This window comes from Ceratotherium simum, chromosome 29 (genome assembly GCF_057802395.1).
Source record: "Ceratotherium simum simum isolate JZ-2026a chromosome 29, ASM5780239v1, whole genome shotgun sequence".
In the NCBI taxonomy this organism is placed as follows: Eukaryota; Metazoa; Chordata; class Mammalia; order Perissodactyla; family Rhinocerotidae; genus Ceratotherium; species Ceratotherium simum.
In genome coordinates, this window is record NC_141928.1 from 10,934,386 (window position 1) to 10,952,301 (window position 17,916).

At 40.3% G+C, this 17,916-nt stretch overlaps 1 protein-coding gene across 6 annotated transcripts in view; it reads right to left on the reverse strand.

Moving 5' to 3' along the window:
• GAPVD1 (GTPase activating protein and VPS9 domains 1) overlaps positions 1-5,079 on the reverse strand; it is a 62,469-nt gene extending 57,390 nt beyond the window's left edge. For 5 of the 6 annotated variants that reach the window (XM_014782149.2, XM_014782146.2, XM_014782147.2 and 2 more), the window contains exons 1-2: positions 4,927-5,079; positions 35-86 (exon numbers count right to left, since the gene is read on the reverse strand). The gene's annotated coding sequence lies outside the window, so the exon portion shown is untranslated. The remainder of the gene's footprint in view (positions 1-34; positions 87-4,926) is intronic. The other variant, XM_087419091.1, reaches the window with a different exon arrangement.
• Positions 5,080-17,916: the final 12,837 nt, after the last annotated feature.

A 17,916-nucleotide genomic window follows, 5' to 3' on the forward strand; every position in this document is an offset into this window, starting at 1 on the left:
TTCACAGTAAATAAATAAACAAATCACACTTTACCTTGGAGAATCCTAGAGCAAGGTGTAACCAACTCTTCCCAAAACACTCACTCCTAAAAAAAAATAATAATAAATAAATAAAGTGAAATATCTTACTATTGGGAATACATCCACTCTCCCTCTTCAATTTTCTACTAATGTTAGGGATAATTTTTCCAAATAAACGAATTTAAACTGAAGCACATCACATTTAAAGAGTGATAAACTTTGCATTGTTAGTTGCACCAAAAAAACCGTTAGCACATATTGTTGCAATTTCCAAAACGCCATTATCAGGACCTAATCACAGACCTAAGTCAGGGATGTGGTACCAAGGTGGAAAAGAGTGAAAGTAGACTGAGAGGTGGAGCACCAAAAGATAACTAGCAATTACTGAGTGGAAGCCACGTTTCTGATGCTTTTCATTTATTATTATTATTAGATTTAATCCAATGTAATAGGTATTTATCACCTCCATTTTATAGATGAGGAAACTCGTTTAGAAAAGTCAAATGACTTACTGCCTAATCATTCAGCTATAATGCAGCAGAGAAGGATGTCAAAACTAGATTTGTTTGACTCCACAGCCCATAATCTTTTCATTTCCCCATGCTGCCTCTCTGGTTCTTCTTCAGTATACTGACTTCAGGTTCCCTGTGAGTAATTTCATCGGGGGCTCCAGGAAAGGAGTGACCCACCTGGAGGCAAATGATCACATACTATCACCTGGGCAGCCTAGATTTTTTTTCAGCCTTTCTTCATCCCAACCTACCTTTATAATCTTTTCTCCCTTTCACAGACCTAACACACTAGCCAAAAAGAAAGAAAGAAAGACCTGGATGTTCTCCTATTCGATTTGCAAATTTCTCTGTCCTCATCTTTGTTCCCTTCACCTGGAGCCCTTCTCCAATATCCCTACGGCCAATTACACCTCTGATTTAAGGTCCAGTTCAAATGCCATCCCCTCCACAGAGGAGGGAGAGATTCCTTGATCTCTCCCTCTCCTATTTAGCAGCAGTATCTCCAATCTAAATTTTCTTGACCTTTTATACCAGTACCTCTATTAACAACTCATGACTTTAAGGAAGTATTAAAAAATTATCACTCCACAGATTACTTATAAATTACAAAGGAAAATGGGTGCCTTTACAGTGTAAGTCTAGTAGACATTACCTCATTCAAAAGATCAAATTTACATTGATAATGAAATTGACATCTCATGCCTCTGATGTGATACATTGAGAGAGACCTAAAATCACCTACGAAGCATTCCATCCAAAAATGTTTAACCTGAATTTGATCAAGAAGGAACGTTCAGACAAACGCAAATTGAGAGGCATCCTACAAAACAACTGGTCTGGCTGCTTCCTGTCACGAGAGACCAAAAAAAGGCTGGAAAACCATTCCAGATTCAAGCAGGCAACTAACTGCAATGCAAGACTCCTAACTGAATCTTGAGTCAAAACCAAAAACCTAAGGACAGTATTGGGACAAGTGGGGAAATCTGGATATGCAGTATACATAAAATAATATTACATTCATGTTAAAGTTCTTGATGGGGACAACTGAACTGCAGATACGCAGAAGAAAGTCTTTGTTCTTGGGAAATACATGCTCAAGTATTTGTGGGTAAAGCGTCCTGATGGTATCTATACCTCACTAGCAAATGGTTCAGCAAAAAACGTGTCTACTTGTACGTAAAGCAAACACAGCAAAATGTTAACAATTATCGAATCTAGGTAAGAGGAGATGGGTATTTATTGTACTACTCTTGCAACTCTTTTGTAGGCTTATACAATTTTTCAGAGTTGGGAAACAATATTTAAGAGTTATGGATTCAAAAAACAAAATCAACAGAAAATAGGGAAAGATGCAAAGAATGATTTAGCATTTGTATTCTGCCTCCCAGAATTACTGGTTAACACTGTCATAGTTGCTTCTAGTCTTTAAAAAAAAAATTACAGATTTCATTCCCTTTGCTACCACCTCCCATTCTTCCAGAAGTTGTGAAATTATGGGGTAGGGTATACCCATTTTCAACTTCAAGTACTGTAAATTTTATCTCTCAAGGCAGCTGTACCAAGTTAAACTCCACCAGCAGTTTCTAAACTATCATTTTCAACCACATCTTCACTAATCTTTCATACTGTCAGCCATTAAAATTTTTATCAATTGGATGTGAAAAATTTGATGTCATTTATACCAACCTAAAATGACACAGTAAAAGAGCCTTAGCAAAATAAGAACTTCACCCACGACCTTTCCTTTTATTACATCATTATAAAAAGTTAAGGATAATCAAAACTACATGGCAGCATGTAGTAAGAATGATCAGTCCCCATATGAACCAAATGCCCACAAAAGCACCCCACAGTGTTTGGGAAATAATTTCCTAACTTTTAAAAAATATAAAATGAAAAGGTGCAAATTCAACTCAGCATACATAATACCATTTGCAAGATTTTTTAAACGGATGTTTTACTTCTAGAAATAAAAAAAAAACACCTTGCTCTTATAAATTAACTCATTCATTTACTTATTCAGCAAATATTTACTGAGTACCTATTTTGTGCTGGCCACTACTCCAGCATAGTAGTGAAGACAAAGTCCCTATTCTCACAGAGCTGACATTCTAGTGGGGAGACAAAGATTAAAATATTACACAAACATACAACAATATGGTATCAGATAGATATGTGCTATAAAGAAAATAAAGGGGTAAGGGACATAAAATGATAAAAGTGGCAGTGTAAGGACACAAAAAGTACCTCTCCAAGGCAGTGATTTGTAATATGGTGTATTCAATCCAACATAACCTAGTTCAGCACCAACGTCTGTTTCATAAAATACTCTTCTTCACCTTTCCATACCCCGCCTCCCTTTATTTTTTCCAGAAAAAAAGTTTGCTGCAGTGGTTTTCCATTATTGCTATTATTTTAGAGAGAAAAAATCTCACACAAGATGTTCACAGGGTCCTTTACAAACAGGTGCAAATTTCAAGTCACACGTATTCTGAAAAAACGTTAAGAGTGATTTGTCAGTTAAAAGTCTGATGCCAAAATGAAGCCAAGCTGCAAGACTTTAAAATGGAATTTCAAGAAAATGATTTACCAACTCTCCAACTCTCCAAACTTCACGTTTACATTCTATCATATATGAAAAGAAGAACAGCAATAGGAAAATATATTTGAAGAGAGATCCTGCTGTTTTTCATTTAAGGGTAGAAAAATTAGAACACTTCCCTCTTTAAAAGCCACACTACCTACATGATTTAAAGAAAAGCAGCACTCACTAAAATTTCCTTTCACAGGCGTACACAAGAGCTTGCAGAGCTTCAATCACTTGGAACTAGGAGGTGCCTTTATACACAAATCTAAAGGCCAAAGCATTCACTTCCCTTTCTTCCTCAGATTATTTTGCTGATTCCCCAGTACCCTGAATGAAATATCTATGGTCTATTCTCTTTCAAAACTATTACTCTGATCCCAACCAAATCTTTTCTTTTCTTCTCTGATCACAAAATTCCCTCTTTCATCTACAGTACCTGTCTTGCTTTCTTTCTTATCTAATGATTCAAATATTCTTCCAGGCAGACTTATAGATCCCAAAAAACTTATTTCTACTTCAAGAGTTCTTAATGTTTTTTGTGTTATGGACCTCTTTGGTAGTCTGGTGAAGCCTATGGACTCCGTCTCAGACTGCTTTTAAATGCATAATTTCATACATGAGATTGGAAAGGAAACCAATTACACTAAACTATTAGCAAAATAATTTTAAAAACCTGATATGGTAATATATGTGCAGCTTTATTATCACATTAAATAACAAGAGCCAACAGTGGGTCTAAACACACCATAAATTCAAAGAAATGATAAGCATAAATGATATTTTGAGATATCTGCAACAAGTATAAACACGATACAAAAACATCTGTAATTTTTATTGGTGACAAAGTCATAGGCATTGCTAATTCTACTGTGGTTTGTTTACGTTCATAATGGAAGGAAATGATAAATTACAGTTATCAGATAATAAAAATAAAGATGTAATTTTATCCCCATTCTAGTTCAAGGACCCCCTGAATTCTATCCACCAACTAGTGAACCCCAGGTTAAAAACTCATTCTAATTCGAAGCCTTTTTCAGACTGATTTTTGTCACAAATTAAAATAAAAACACCGATTCTTCCTTTGACCTAGCTCTCATCCGAATATATCACCACGCCTCGCCGTTTTTATGCAGATTTATACACAGAACCGTGTTTATTTCTATGGTTTGCCTAGCCAGCACCCATTTAATTTTGCCAGTCGATAAGAGGTGAAGTGAAGGAAAGGAGATGGAAGCAACCAACAGTCCCTCGCTTCCAGACCTCCAACAGCAAGTGGAAAGACGCCGAGGATAGTGTGTGTTGATGGTGAGTGGGCTGCCCCCCCAGACCCGTGGGTCCAGCTTGTCAAGAGTGCCCGAAGCACGACATCTTCACTAGCAGCACTCAGAAGACATTCCACCTCCTATCTTCAGCTCCCTACCTGCCAGGTCGCTCGCCTCTGGCTCCCACCCGAAGCCGCCCCGCGGTACTCCTGTCCCTTCCCACCCCATCCCCCACGCGTCCCTCCCTGTCGTCCGCCCCAGGCCGCCCTGGCCCCTGCGTCCGCCACCTTTCTCCTCTGGGCCTAACCGTGTTCCCTCCCCCCACCCGCCCTGGCCCCTGCGTCCGCCACCTCTCTCCTCTGGGCCTAACCGTGTCCCCTCCCCCCACCCTCACTCCTCCCGACACTGGAAGGAAGGGCCCAGGGGTCAGCTGGACCGGGCGGCCCGGCCGTCAGGCGCAGGCTGCGGCCTTAGGCCGGAGCAGCCCCGCCGCCAGGCAGGGAGCCCCGCACTCCGCGCGGGTTAACCGGGGACGCGCACTCACCAAGGAGATCAAGCGGAGGAGAGCACCGAGGTCTCCGCCGGATCGCCACTCGGCCTCGAAGCCGTCGCCCTCGCCACGAACTGCCACCGCCTCTGCCGCCGCCGCCGCCACTCGCTAGTTGGCTTCCCTGCGTCCTGCGGCGGCGCTGCCGCCATGCCATCGCGCGTGCGCGGCGCCGCGGGGCCCCCTGGGACTGGTAGTTCGGGCGGGGCGGCGGGCGGTGCCTTTTCCGCCTCAGCCGGCCAAGTCGCCTACCGGCTTGAGCGGTCGAGCGTGTTCCGGGTACTGAGAAGCGCCTTCTGGAAAACTGTTCTTCACCGAACACGCGCCCTTGCTTCCGCGTGCGGTACTACTGGATGTGCGAAATACGCTCGAGCAAGTATGTGTAAAGGAAAACAGTTTAGAGCATTTACGTTTTCAATGACACTGTCACTTGCCCAGAACACATCATTCGAATCACACACACACTCACAGCCCTCCTCTCCCTTTCTTTTTTTTTTTTTTTAAAGATTTTATTTATTTTATTTTTTCCCCCCAAAGCCCCAGTAGATAGGTGTATGTCATAGCTGCACATCCTTCTAGTTGCTGTATGTGGGACTCGGCCTCAGGATGGACGGAGAAGTGGTGCCTCGATGCGCACCCGGGATCCGAACCCGGGCCACGAGCATTGCAGCGTGCGCACTTAACCACCAAGCCACAGGGCCAGCCCACCTCCTCTCCCTTTCTGTTAAAAAGTGTCGCTAATTGCCTTTAGTGGCATTTGGATTTTCAGTTTTAAACCTGATTTATCACTCCTCATCAAATTTTACTTATTGTAAACTTGACTATACAGTTTAAGTCGATTGACAATTTATCTAATAAAAAACTTTTTTACAAAAACAATTCAGATTTATGCAAATGTTAAGTTAACCGAGCTAAGCAGTCATAGAAATCTTAGCATTGGAAGACACCTTAAAGGTCTTTAGTCCAACTCCCGCCCAGGCTGGAATTCCCTTTTGCACATTCCAACCCGACGGTCGTCCAACTTCTATTTCAACAGTTCAAATTTCAGGGAGCTCACTACCTTAAGTAAGACTGCCTGCTCCACTGTTGGACAGTTCTAAATGTTAGAAAGTTCTGCCTCCTGCTAAACCGAAATCTCCTTCCCTTTTACTTCCTTCCATTGCTAGTAGTCATGCTACCTGGAGCAATACAGAATGTTTTCCATTTGACAGCCTTTCAAAAAATTGAAAACAATGATTATATCCTCCAACACTGAGAGTCTCCATGCTAAAAAAAAGAAAAAAAGTAATAATAGTTATCCAACTATTTCAAATGTATTGAATCAGCTCCCAGACTGCTTTCCCTTTAGTCATCCTCCTTGATGTATTGCCTTTAAAAATTGTCAAAATTTCCCTTCATATGTATTGCTTCATTTTATTACCACAATAACATTCTATGGTAAACTGGTCAGGTATTATTGCTATCATACTGCCATTCAGCTGATTCAAGAATTCAATTTGATCAAAGATTATTGATCAGCTCTGTTATAAAGCACTGCTCAAAGCACCAAGGGAATGAAAAAGGCAATAGGATACAGTTTACAATCTAGAGTGAAGGGTATCCTTGCACAGATTAAGGATCATAATAATAAGCTAAGGTACGAAGTGCTATGAGATTCCCGGAGAAAGGCTTCATCACGTTGAGGGGCCGTGACCTTAAGAAGGAAGTGACACTTGGGAGTTACTGGGTGACAAGATTTCAAGAAGGGAAACAGCCTATGAGGACTGCTAAGGAAGAACCCAGCCTAAGCAAAATAAATGCATAAATGAACGAGTTCACGGTTTGCTTTCACCTAACACTGAGTACTCTAGATGGCCTGAAGCACACAGGCCTGGGAGGAAAGGAAAGAAAGGACCCCAGAAGTTGCAAACAGTTTCTGAGGGTCGTGAAGAAACCGCACTGTGTGGGGTAAATAAAGAGCACTGGGATGGCCAATTAATGGTTCTGAGCCCTACTCTGTCACCTACAAATGAAGAGCTTGAACTAGATAAGCAGTTTTCAATCTTTTTTTCCACTCAGCACATCCAAGGAATACAACCCTGCACATGAGAACAATGGATCACGATAACAGTAATTCTTGCAGAATATGGAGTAGGTATTATTCTCAACACTTTTACACATGGGAAAGTGAACTCAAGAGGTGAAATGATGCTTGAAATCAATAAATAGTACTCTCTAAGGGCAGAGAACCTCATCTTATTCACCACCGTCTCTCTGGAACCTGGCATACTGCCTGGGATGTAATACCCATTTGTTTTTTTGGGTTTTTTTTTAAACCAATGGAATGAATAAATAGTGAACCTGGCCAAAGCACTTGTCTTTCCACTACACCACTCAGCCTTCTCTGACATATAGAAGTATGCAGTTACTTGTCCACAATCACAAAATTCATACTAGATCTTGATTAGACCTCAGTTCTTCAGACTCCCAACTCCATACTCTCCATCAGACTACTCTGCCACAGAATGGGAAAGCAGTGACAAACTCAGAATTTTTAAAAACTGTTCTCTTTCCTTCTATTTGTGCACAGTGAGTCTTAGAGGTAAGCCAAGAAAGCAGGTGCTATACTAGGTGATTTGAGGGGCCTTTGGCAAGTATTTCTGGACAGAAATATTTTATCCTCAGGTCTGTGAAAGTCCCCAGAAATGTCATCACTAGTGATAGATACCTTGAGTCACGGAGATTAGAGCTGAGTCTCAGATCATCTAGTCCAACACCCTCATTCATTTGAATTTGGAGTTCATTGTTCTTCGAGAGATCCTAATTTAAAAGTACATGCCCCTGGGAAAAGTGACATTTTAAGTTATTATGCATCCATATTTAGGAAAGAAATATGACAGTTAAGTGAGAGCAAACCATACCAGAAAGAAAAACAGGGCCACATCCAGAAAGAAAGAAAGATTAGAAAGATGTAGAGCAAGACAAAAGGGAAGAAACAAGGACTTCACCGGTGACACAATTTTATCTATTTGGCAAGCAGTTTGAGAAATAAATTCCTTTGAAGTGGTAGTACACACTTTGCTGTGGAAAGCAACAGCCTGTGGAAAGATGAATCTTAGTGTCTCATCTGAAAGAGTCAATTAAATTTTTGTGTGTGTGAGTGAGGAAGATCAGCCCTGAGCTAACATCCATGCCAATCCTCCTCTTTTTGCTGAGGAAGACCAGCCCTGGGCTAACATCTATTGCCAATCCTCCTCCTTTTCCTCCCCAAAGCCCCAGTAGATAGTTGTATGTCATAGTTGCACATCCTTCTAGTTGCTGTATGTGGGACGCCGCCTCAGCACGGCCAGAGAAGCAGTGCGTCAGTACACACCCAGGATCCGAACCCCGGCCACCAGTAGCGGAGCGTGCGCACTTAACCGCTAAGCCACGGGGCTGGCCCCAGGAGTCAATTAAATTATAAACGCGGTGTTAAGTAAATACAGCAATAGCATGAATAGAAACCAATTCAACAGAGTGTTCACAATTTTACTATGAGACTGTATTTTAAATTGTAAAACAGAGATGTCACCAATCCTATCTATCCCGTCCAGTTGTTATAAGGAAAAAAAACAAAGGATGCAGGTCAAAGCTTTGCTTACCATAAAGCAAAACACAAATGTAAGCTGTTATACTACGACATAGTTTAAACTGAAAAGCAGGCAACCATGGGCCGGCCCCATGGCTTAGCGGTTAAGTATGCGCGCTCTGCTACTGGTGGCCCGGGTTCGGATCCGGGCGTGCACCGACGCACCGCTTCTCCGGCCATGCTGAGGCTGTGTCCCACATACAGCAACTAGAAAGATGTGCAACTATGACATACAACTATCTACTGGGGCTTTGGGGAAAAAAAAAAGGAGGAGGATTGGCAATAGATGTTAGCTCAGAGCTGGTCTTCCTCAGCAAAAAGCGGAAGATTAGCATGGATGTTAGCTAAGGGCTGATCTTCCTCACAAAAAATAAAAAAAATAAATAAATAAAAAGCAGGTAAAAGAGACAATGAAAATATAGCTTCAAAATACCAAGAGAAAATAACTGTCAACTTTTGTGTCTTTATCCAGCAAAACGTTCATTCAAGAGTGAATGTGAAATAAAGACATCTTCATACAAAGAAAAAAAAAAAAGCAGGCAATCATTTAAAACATTCAATACTGGGCCGGCCCTGTGGCTTGGTGGTTAAGTGCGCGCGCTGCAATGCTGGTGGCCCGGGTTCGGATCCTGGGTGCGCAGCGAGGCACCACTTCTCCGTCCATCCTGAGGCCGAGTCCCACATACAGCAACTAGAAGGATGTGCAGCTATGACATACAACTATCTACTGGGGCTTTGGGGGGAAAAAATAAAATAAATAAAATCTTTAAAAAAAAAAAAAAACATTCAATGCTAAGGGCTAACTTGGTCATTTTTATAAAGATTTTATTTATTTTGTATTTTTTCCCCCCAAAGCCCCAGTAGATAGTTGTATGTCATAGCTGCACATCCTTCTAGTTGCTGTATGCGGGATGCGGCCTCAGCATGGCCAGAGAAGTGGTGCGACAGTGCACGCCCGGGATCCGAACCCGGGCCAGGCCGCCAGTAGCGGAGCGCACACACTTAACCGCTAAGCCACTGGGCCGGCCCAACTTGGTCATTTTCAGTTCACTACATTTCTTTTTTTTTTTTTTTTTAAAGATTTTATTTATTCATTTTTTCCCCCCAAAGCCCCAGCAGATAGTTGTATGTCATAGGTTCACATCCTTCTAGTTGCTGTACGTGGGACTCGGCCTCGCGCTGGACGGAGAAGTGGTGCCTCGGGGCGCGCCCGGGATCCAAACCCGGGCCGCCAGCATCAGAGCGCGCGCACTTAACCGCTAAGCCACGGAGCCGGCCCAGTTCACTACATTTCTTTCCTAAAATTTATTTTCAATCAAACAAGTAACATAGGAATTCATTCTTGTTCTTAAAAAATGTATACAATACAAATAAGTCAAAAGATCTTGATTCCCATCCAGTTTCACCCAGAAGGAGCCACTCTTGTCAATTTGAAAGGTATCTGTCCAGATTTGGTGGGTGTGTTTGACACTAATAGGATCATATTGTACATAATGGTCTGTGTTCTGGAACTTGCTATTTTTCATTTAATAATAAATCCTGGGCATCTTTCCATGTCAATACATAAAAATCTACCTCATTGTTTTGAAACTTTGCACAATATTTTCATAGTATAATCTATTGTAGTTTATTTAGCATCCCCTATTGGTGGACATTTGGATTGACTCATTACATTTTGAGTAACAAAAAATGTGAATTAACTATATGTTTTTTTTGTTTTTTTTGAGGAAGATCAGCCCTGAGCTAACATCCATGCTAATCCTCCTCTTTTTGCTGAGGAAGACCGGCTCTGAGCTAACACCTATTGCCAATCCTCCTCCTTTTTTTTCCCCAAAGGCCCAGTAGATAGTTGTATGTCATAGTTGCACATCCTTCTAGTTGCTGTATGTGGGACACGGCCTCAGCATTGCCGGAGAAGCGGTGCATCAGTGTGCGCCCGGGATCCGAACCTGGGAGGCCAGTATCAGAGCGCGCGCACTTAACCGCTAAGCCACAGGGCCAGCCCAACTATGTTATTTTTTAATGGGAAAAATTTCCTAAAGCTCTGGAAATCTGTAAACGAAAAAATCCATAAAGATATGCATAGAAGCTGCCCTATACACAGTGGGCAGAAAGTATTCCCTCAAAATCCTCTTTGCACTTTGGAATAATCCAATTGAAAGTAAAGGACAAGACTCCAGTTATATAGCCTTGCTCCATGTTCTGGGCTCTTAGTTGTCCTGTACTGGCCTCCACTGGCAGGCTCAGAAATTATAGTATTCAGAGGTCAATTTACTATGAAGCTGACAGAGCTTATGATTTAGGGCCCCTCACTTGCCTGGGGACCTTTCCAAGGCCCGAGCAATGTATTCATAAGGTCATATGGTTTTGTAACATTTGCCAAGGAATTTTAAATTATTGGCTAAGTTGAGGATAATAGATAAAAGCCTAAAACTTGAGAACACTGAAAATGAAGAAAGTGACTCCTATAGAACAGGGTCATAAGTCATGCAACTCACACTTCAGCCCAATGAAATCTACTCTAAACCTTATTTTTCTACCAGTACCAGGGATGTCCAGACTGATAGGAGCTGTAATATTAATATGCAACATAAAACTTTGATGCATTACCTGTATTTGAAGGTTTTTTTTTTTTTTTTGGGAGGAAGATCAGCCCTGAGCTAACATCCATGCTAATCCTCCTCTTTTTGCTAAGGAAGACCGGCCCTGAGCTAACATCTATTGCCTATCCTCCTCCTTTTTCTCCCCCCAAAGCCCCAGTAGATAGTTGTATGTCATAGTTGCACATCCTTCTAGTTGCTGTATGTGGGACGCAGCCTCAGCATGGCCAGAGAAGCAGTAAGTCAGTGCGCGCCCAGGATCCGAACCCAGGCCGCCAGTAGTAGAGCGCCCGCACTTAACCACTAAGCCAGGGGGCTGGCCCCCTGTATTTGAATTTAACCCATGACTAATTATAATGTATGAAATATCTTTAACGTAATTATATCTTACATATCTTTCGCTGACAACCTTTTTTGTTCTCTTGTATTACTTTTAGTTTTAAGTTCTTAAAGTTTTTCAAGCTTGGAAAGTTTCTGATAAACAGAGATTGTTTTTTAAATAACAGGAAAATGTAAACAGAAAAGTAACATACTTCCAATTTATTCTTTGAAAAACATAGATCAACAATTTTAATGGCTACATACTATTTCATGATATGGATGTATCATGATTTTTCATTTCAAAATGGAAACTGTTGATTTCTGATAACAAATTTTTTTAATGCTAAATTCATGCAAATTTTTTAAAATTCTAGAATTTAGAAATAAATTAAGCAGAAATTTAAGACTTTGTAAAGCGTATTTAAAAAATAAATCGTATAGTACTATCACACTGTTGAGTGAACTGCTTTTTTTAATATATTGTTACTTAACAATATATAACAGGTTTGTTTTGCTAACTTGACAAGCTAATTCTAAAATGTATATGGAAATACAAAGTGCCAAGAATAGCCAAAGACACTCCTGAAGAAGAAGAGCAATGTGGAAGGACTTGTTCTACTGGAAACTAAGACTTATTATATAGCTATAGTAATTAAGACAGAGGCTAACAAATATACTAATAGGAAAAATGGTGCTGGGACAATTGAGTATCCATGTAGAAAAAAATTAATTTGACTCACATTGTATACAACTCACATATATACAAAATCAATTCCAGGTGAATTATATAGATCTAAAAGAGACAGGTAAGAAAATGTTTTTAGCAGATAATTAAGAATATCTTCTTGATCTCAGGATAAGGAAAGATTTCTTAAACGAGACATAAAAAGCACAACCATAAGGGAAAAAATTGATAAGATTCTGTTTGTTAAAATATCTGTTCATCTAAAAAGAGCGTAAGTTCTATAACTTGATTTTGGTGATGGTTACATGAACCTGTACGTAAGATAAAACTGTATAGAACTATATGCAAACACATACACGCACAAATGCAGGCTAAAAAAATGGTCAAAACTGAATAAGGTGTGTAGTCTAGTTAAAAGTAATGTACCAATGACAATTTCCTAGTTTTTCCAGGTACATAAGATGTCCGCATTGGAGGAAGCTGAGTGAGGAGTACATGGGATTCTACTATTTTTGCAACTTTCTGCTAGTCTGTACTGCTTTCAAAATTAAAAAATTTTAAAAAACATCAGTAAGGGAATAAAAACACATGCCACAGAGTGGGAAAAGAGACTTGCAACACATATAACTGAAAAAAATGACTAATATCTAGAATATAAATAATTAACTAATTACAAAGTAAGAAACTCAATAGAGAAATAGGCAACTTCAGAAAAGAAGAAATCAAAATGACCAATAAAAATATGAAAAAAGTACACAACCTCATTTGTGATCAGAGAAATTAAAATTAAAACCACCATGAGATGCCAGTCCACATGCCCCGGACTGTCAAATAAAAAGTTTGCATCAGCTCGGCTTTGGCAGCCCAGGTTCGGTTCCCAGGCACAGACCGACATCACTCGTCAGCGGCCATGCTGTGGTGGGGACATTTGCATCAAGTGTTGACAATGATGTGAACATCCGGAACTCATACACTTCTGGTGAGAGTGTACATTTGTACAACCACTTTGGAAAGCAGTGTACCATGATCTACTAAAGTTGAAGATATTTAAACCTTTTGATCCATAAATTCTAATCCTAGTCATATGCCCGAGAGAAATTCATGCACGTGTGTACCAAAAAACATGTAGATGAATGTTCATAGCAGCATTGTTCATAATAGCCAAGATACAAATACAACATAAATTGTGATATATTGACATACTATATAGGAGTGAAAATAAACGAATTAGAACTACCTATTTAGGGGCCGGCCCCGTGGCTTAGTGGTTAAGTGCGCGCGCTCCGCTACTGGCGGCCCTGGTTGGGATCCCGGGCGCGCACCGAGGCACTGCTTCTCCAGCCATGCTGAGGCCGCGTCCCACATACAGCAACTAGAAGGATGTGCAGCTATGACATACAACTATCTACTGGGGCTTTGGGGGGAAAATAAATAAATAAAGTTTAAAAAAGAACTACATATTTAACAACAAGGATAAAACTTAAAAACAATGTTGAGTGAAAGAGGCCAGACACAAAAGAACATACACTCTCTGATCCCGTTTACATCAAGTAAAAAAAACAGGTGAAACTAAACCACGATGTTTGAGGAAGCATATTTAAGTGGTAATATTCTAAAGACCGTAATGATAAAAGTAACAGTCTACGGAGGTGGGGATTGTGATCAGCTAGGGGGAAAAAACAAGGACTTCCTGGTGCTGACAACATTCTATTTCTTGACCTGGATATTGACTATCTGGGGATTCACCTTATGATTATTCATTAAACTGTACATTTGTATTTTATGTATTCTTCTGTATTCACATTGTAATTTATAATAAAAAGGTTTAAAATATATAAAACATCCAGCACATAGTAGATACTCAATTAAGGGTAGCTACTATTGATATTAAAAAAAAAAGCAGCTGATTTGTGACAATCTCCAAGAAATATAACTAACTGGATAACGGAACAGAACCATGTGTGTAGTGTGCTCCATCACTGGTTTTAAAACAGGGATACACGCACACATATAAAAACACACACATTGTATATGAATAAAACATCTCTAGAGGGCTACACAAGAAAGTAGTGACAGTGGTCACCTTTACCAGTGTAGGGAAACAGGGCTAGGGACTGGGTGGCAGCCGAGTTACTTTCATTGTATATTTTATATTGTACCCTTTGAATTTTATACAATGTACATATATTTCCTACTTTCATTGTATATTTTATATTGTACCCTTTGCATTTTATACAATGTACATATATTTCCTATTTTAAAAATTTAGATTTAAGACATATATCACCCGGGCGCACACCGACGCACTGCTTGTCAAGCCATGCTTTGGTGGTGTCCCATATAAAGTGGAGGAAGATGGGCACAGATGTTAGCCAAGGGCTAGTCTTCCTCAGCAAAAAGAGGAGGATTGGCATCAGATGTTAGCTCAGGGCTGATCTTCCTCACACACACACACAAAAAAGATATATATCAAATGATGTCACTTAAATTCCATAGAGGTAGCTCTTTATACTTAGTAGCTTATTTTACTTCAAAGGAAATTTAAGACAGAAGAAAAATTAAAACTAACATTTTATGTATAAAATTAAAATGCTTTACAATGAATTAAATACCTTAATCATAACAGCCTTGTGAGGAGCAGAATTACATCCATTTTACAGACTAGTAAACAGAGCCTCAGAAAGATTAAGTGACTTGCCCTAAATCACAGCTAGTTAAGTGACAGAACTGGAACTCATATAGTTTTTATGCTTCTAAATCCCATCGTCTTTCCTGTCTATCACGCTAACACAGCATGCCCTCCTAAATGCATTCCACCAAAAAAATATAGGTGAGGAATAGAAAATGCACTATTTGTTACATTTCATTTGTGTGTGGGGAAGGGAAGGGAAGGTCCAACATGGATGGACCTCAAGGGCATTGTGCTAAGTGAAGTAAATCATACAGAGAAAGACAAATTCTGCATGATCTCTCTTATACGTGGAATCTAAAAATAAATAAATAAAAACCAAGCTCATAGATACAGAGAAGAGATTAGTGGTTGCCAGAGGGGGTGGGGTGGGGTGTCGGAGAAATGGGTGAACTAGTTTTTTTTGGTGTTGTTTAAGTAAATTGAATGCAAGTTAAAAAAAAAGAAGAAGAGAGACACATTTTACGGAATCTTATACCAAGTACACACAGTCTACAGGATGAGGACAAATTTCCTAACTTCTCCAGAACTTCACTATCGTCTTTAGCAAAATTGAACTAGTTCTACTGAGTGATCTCACCATATGCTAAGGAGAATAATTTATATATAATTTAGACACAAGAAGAGTAAAATATTCAGGGTATAAACCCAAACATCTATATTTGGGTCACAACACTATACAATAATATACAGTACCCATCCTCTCCCCTACTTAAAGTCTGCTTATTAGTATTCCTTTTTCTAGTCTAAATGGTGCTCATATCATTTCTATGAAAACTTTTTCTTAGATTACAATTTCATACTCATTTAACAAACATTTAATGGGTACCAAATTTGTGCCTAGTATTGTGTTGTATAGAGAATGATGAACATGGTTTGGCATTCAAATTGCTCACAGATCAGTTGAGGAGATAGAAATATAAGCCAATAATAATAATTGTGAAAATTGTTATAAGAGTATCAAGTATTACGGGATCCCAGGGGAAGGAAGGTACTAATTGGGCCTCTCTCATTCTCTGTTATATACACTCCATACAGGCTCTCATCCTCACCACTCTTCAAACTGTTCTGGACAAAATCAACAGTGGCTCCCATGTTGCTAAATCTGGGTCATGTCTTAGTTCTTGTCTAGTGCAACATGTTAGCAATATTTAACACAGTTGTTCATTTCCTTCTTCTTTAAAGAAAAAAAAGTTCTTTAGTAATTGTAAGAGTCACTTTTAAAAAATGAAGACAAGGAAACATTGCATAGCACATTGCACTTTCAGAAATACAAAAGTGACATTTTTTGTATTTCTGAAACACTGTATGATTTATACCTACTGTTGCTCCCAGCTCAGGTGTTAGGGAGATATGTCGGTTCTACTCCTGTGTTGTTTAATGAAGGTTGAGGAATTATTCTCAGTAACTTAATAAAAAAGGACATATGTGGCCAATATAAGAGAGTAATTAGATGTAGTTTTTTTTGTGTGTGTGAGGAAGATCAGCCCTGAACTAATCCTCCTTTTTTGCTGAGGAAGACCGGCTCTGAGCTAACATCTATTGCCAATCCTCCTTTTTTTTCCCCAAAGCCCCAGTAGATAGTTGTATGTCATAGTTGCACATCCTTCTAGTTGCTGTACGTGGGACGCGCCTCAGCACGGCAGGAGAAGCAGTGTGGCGGTGCGCTCCGGGGATCCGAACCCGGGCCGCCAGTAGCGGAGCGCGAGCACTTAACCCCTAAGCCACGGGGCCGGCCCAGATACTTGGTTTTAAAAAGATACTACAACCACCAATATACTCAATTCCCTTTGGAACTTAGCCAGATATCACTTTTCTAAATCTTAGAAAAAGGAGGGTTGCAATAGGTTAGCCCATCAATCAAGGGTGAGGTTGAAATTGAGAGCTTTGTTTTTAGTGGAAATGGCCTGTGATACATACAGAAAATTTGCTTGAAATGATATGAAGCTGTTATGTGGCCGAATGGTGATTTCTATCTTGATAAATGGACTGATGCAACCCAAAAAGGGGTCAGCGTGATGGCTGCATCACAAGCCCTGCTGAAAGAGATGGATGATGCAACTTGTATAGCAAGAATGGAGTCACCTCTGAGTCACCAGCATAACCTTTGAGGAGCACTAAAGGAGAAAGAAAAATTCTTGAGTACTGACTCCCAGGCTAAGTCACACTTAGCGAACCGTGTGTAAGATGTTTCAGTGCTATTTGGACACAGGATGGCACATAAACATGAATCTCAAGAATATACTTAGCGGGAAAAATACTGGAGTCATTAGTTCCTATGATGATGTCCTCCACACTTCCTGTAAGAATCTCAAAATATTTTGCATCAGGCATTTGGCCTGTCCATACTAGGCCCCCAAAGAGATCTGTTAAATTAATTAATTAATTTTTAAAAACTGTCGGGAGCCTTGGCTATGGAATCAAGCTGACTTGGATATCAATCCTAACTCCATCACTCACCAGCTCTGTGACTTTAAGCTAGTTATTTAATCTCTTTCGGTCTCAACTTTCTTATGTGGAAAATGCGAAATTCCAAGCATAGAACTGTAAGGACCAAACGACATAGGAAACAGAACAATGTTTGGCACATAGTAAGCCTAAAGTAAATCGTAGCCCCTATTATTTTTTGCTGCAGGCTTTTATACCAGAGTAAGGCATTATCAAGTTTTTGTCTATCAAATGCGTTTGAGCACAATCAGACCTTTCCCAGGAGAGTGAAAGTAGAAACGTATCAAGAATAAAGGATGAGGAAGGCCTTATAAAGGATAATTTGAGCCACAAAAGGAACCGACGGGCAGGGGAGGGGAAGGCAAGAGGTGGCAACCCAGAAAAATGATACATCCTAAGGTGGGAGCGATGGCATTAGGAAGGTCTTCAGGAGAGGGCTGCCACAGTGGGGAGGGGACCTAAGACTATGAGGCAATTACTCTAGCCAGGCCTGTCCTGTGACTTACCGTGGGGCAGGGTCACCCGGAGAGGCCTGGTACAGACAAAGATAGCTGGGCAAGGCGTGAAGGGGCGACAGAAATGGCTAGAAGAAGCCACGATTCGCGGCCGGGCAGTGCCCAGACCAGGCCCCAGCTCG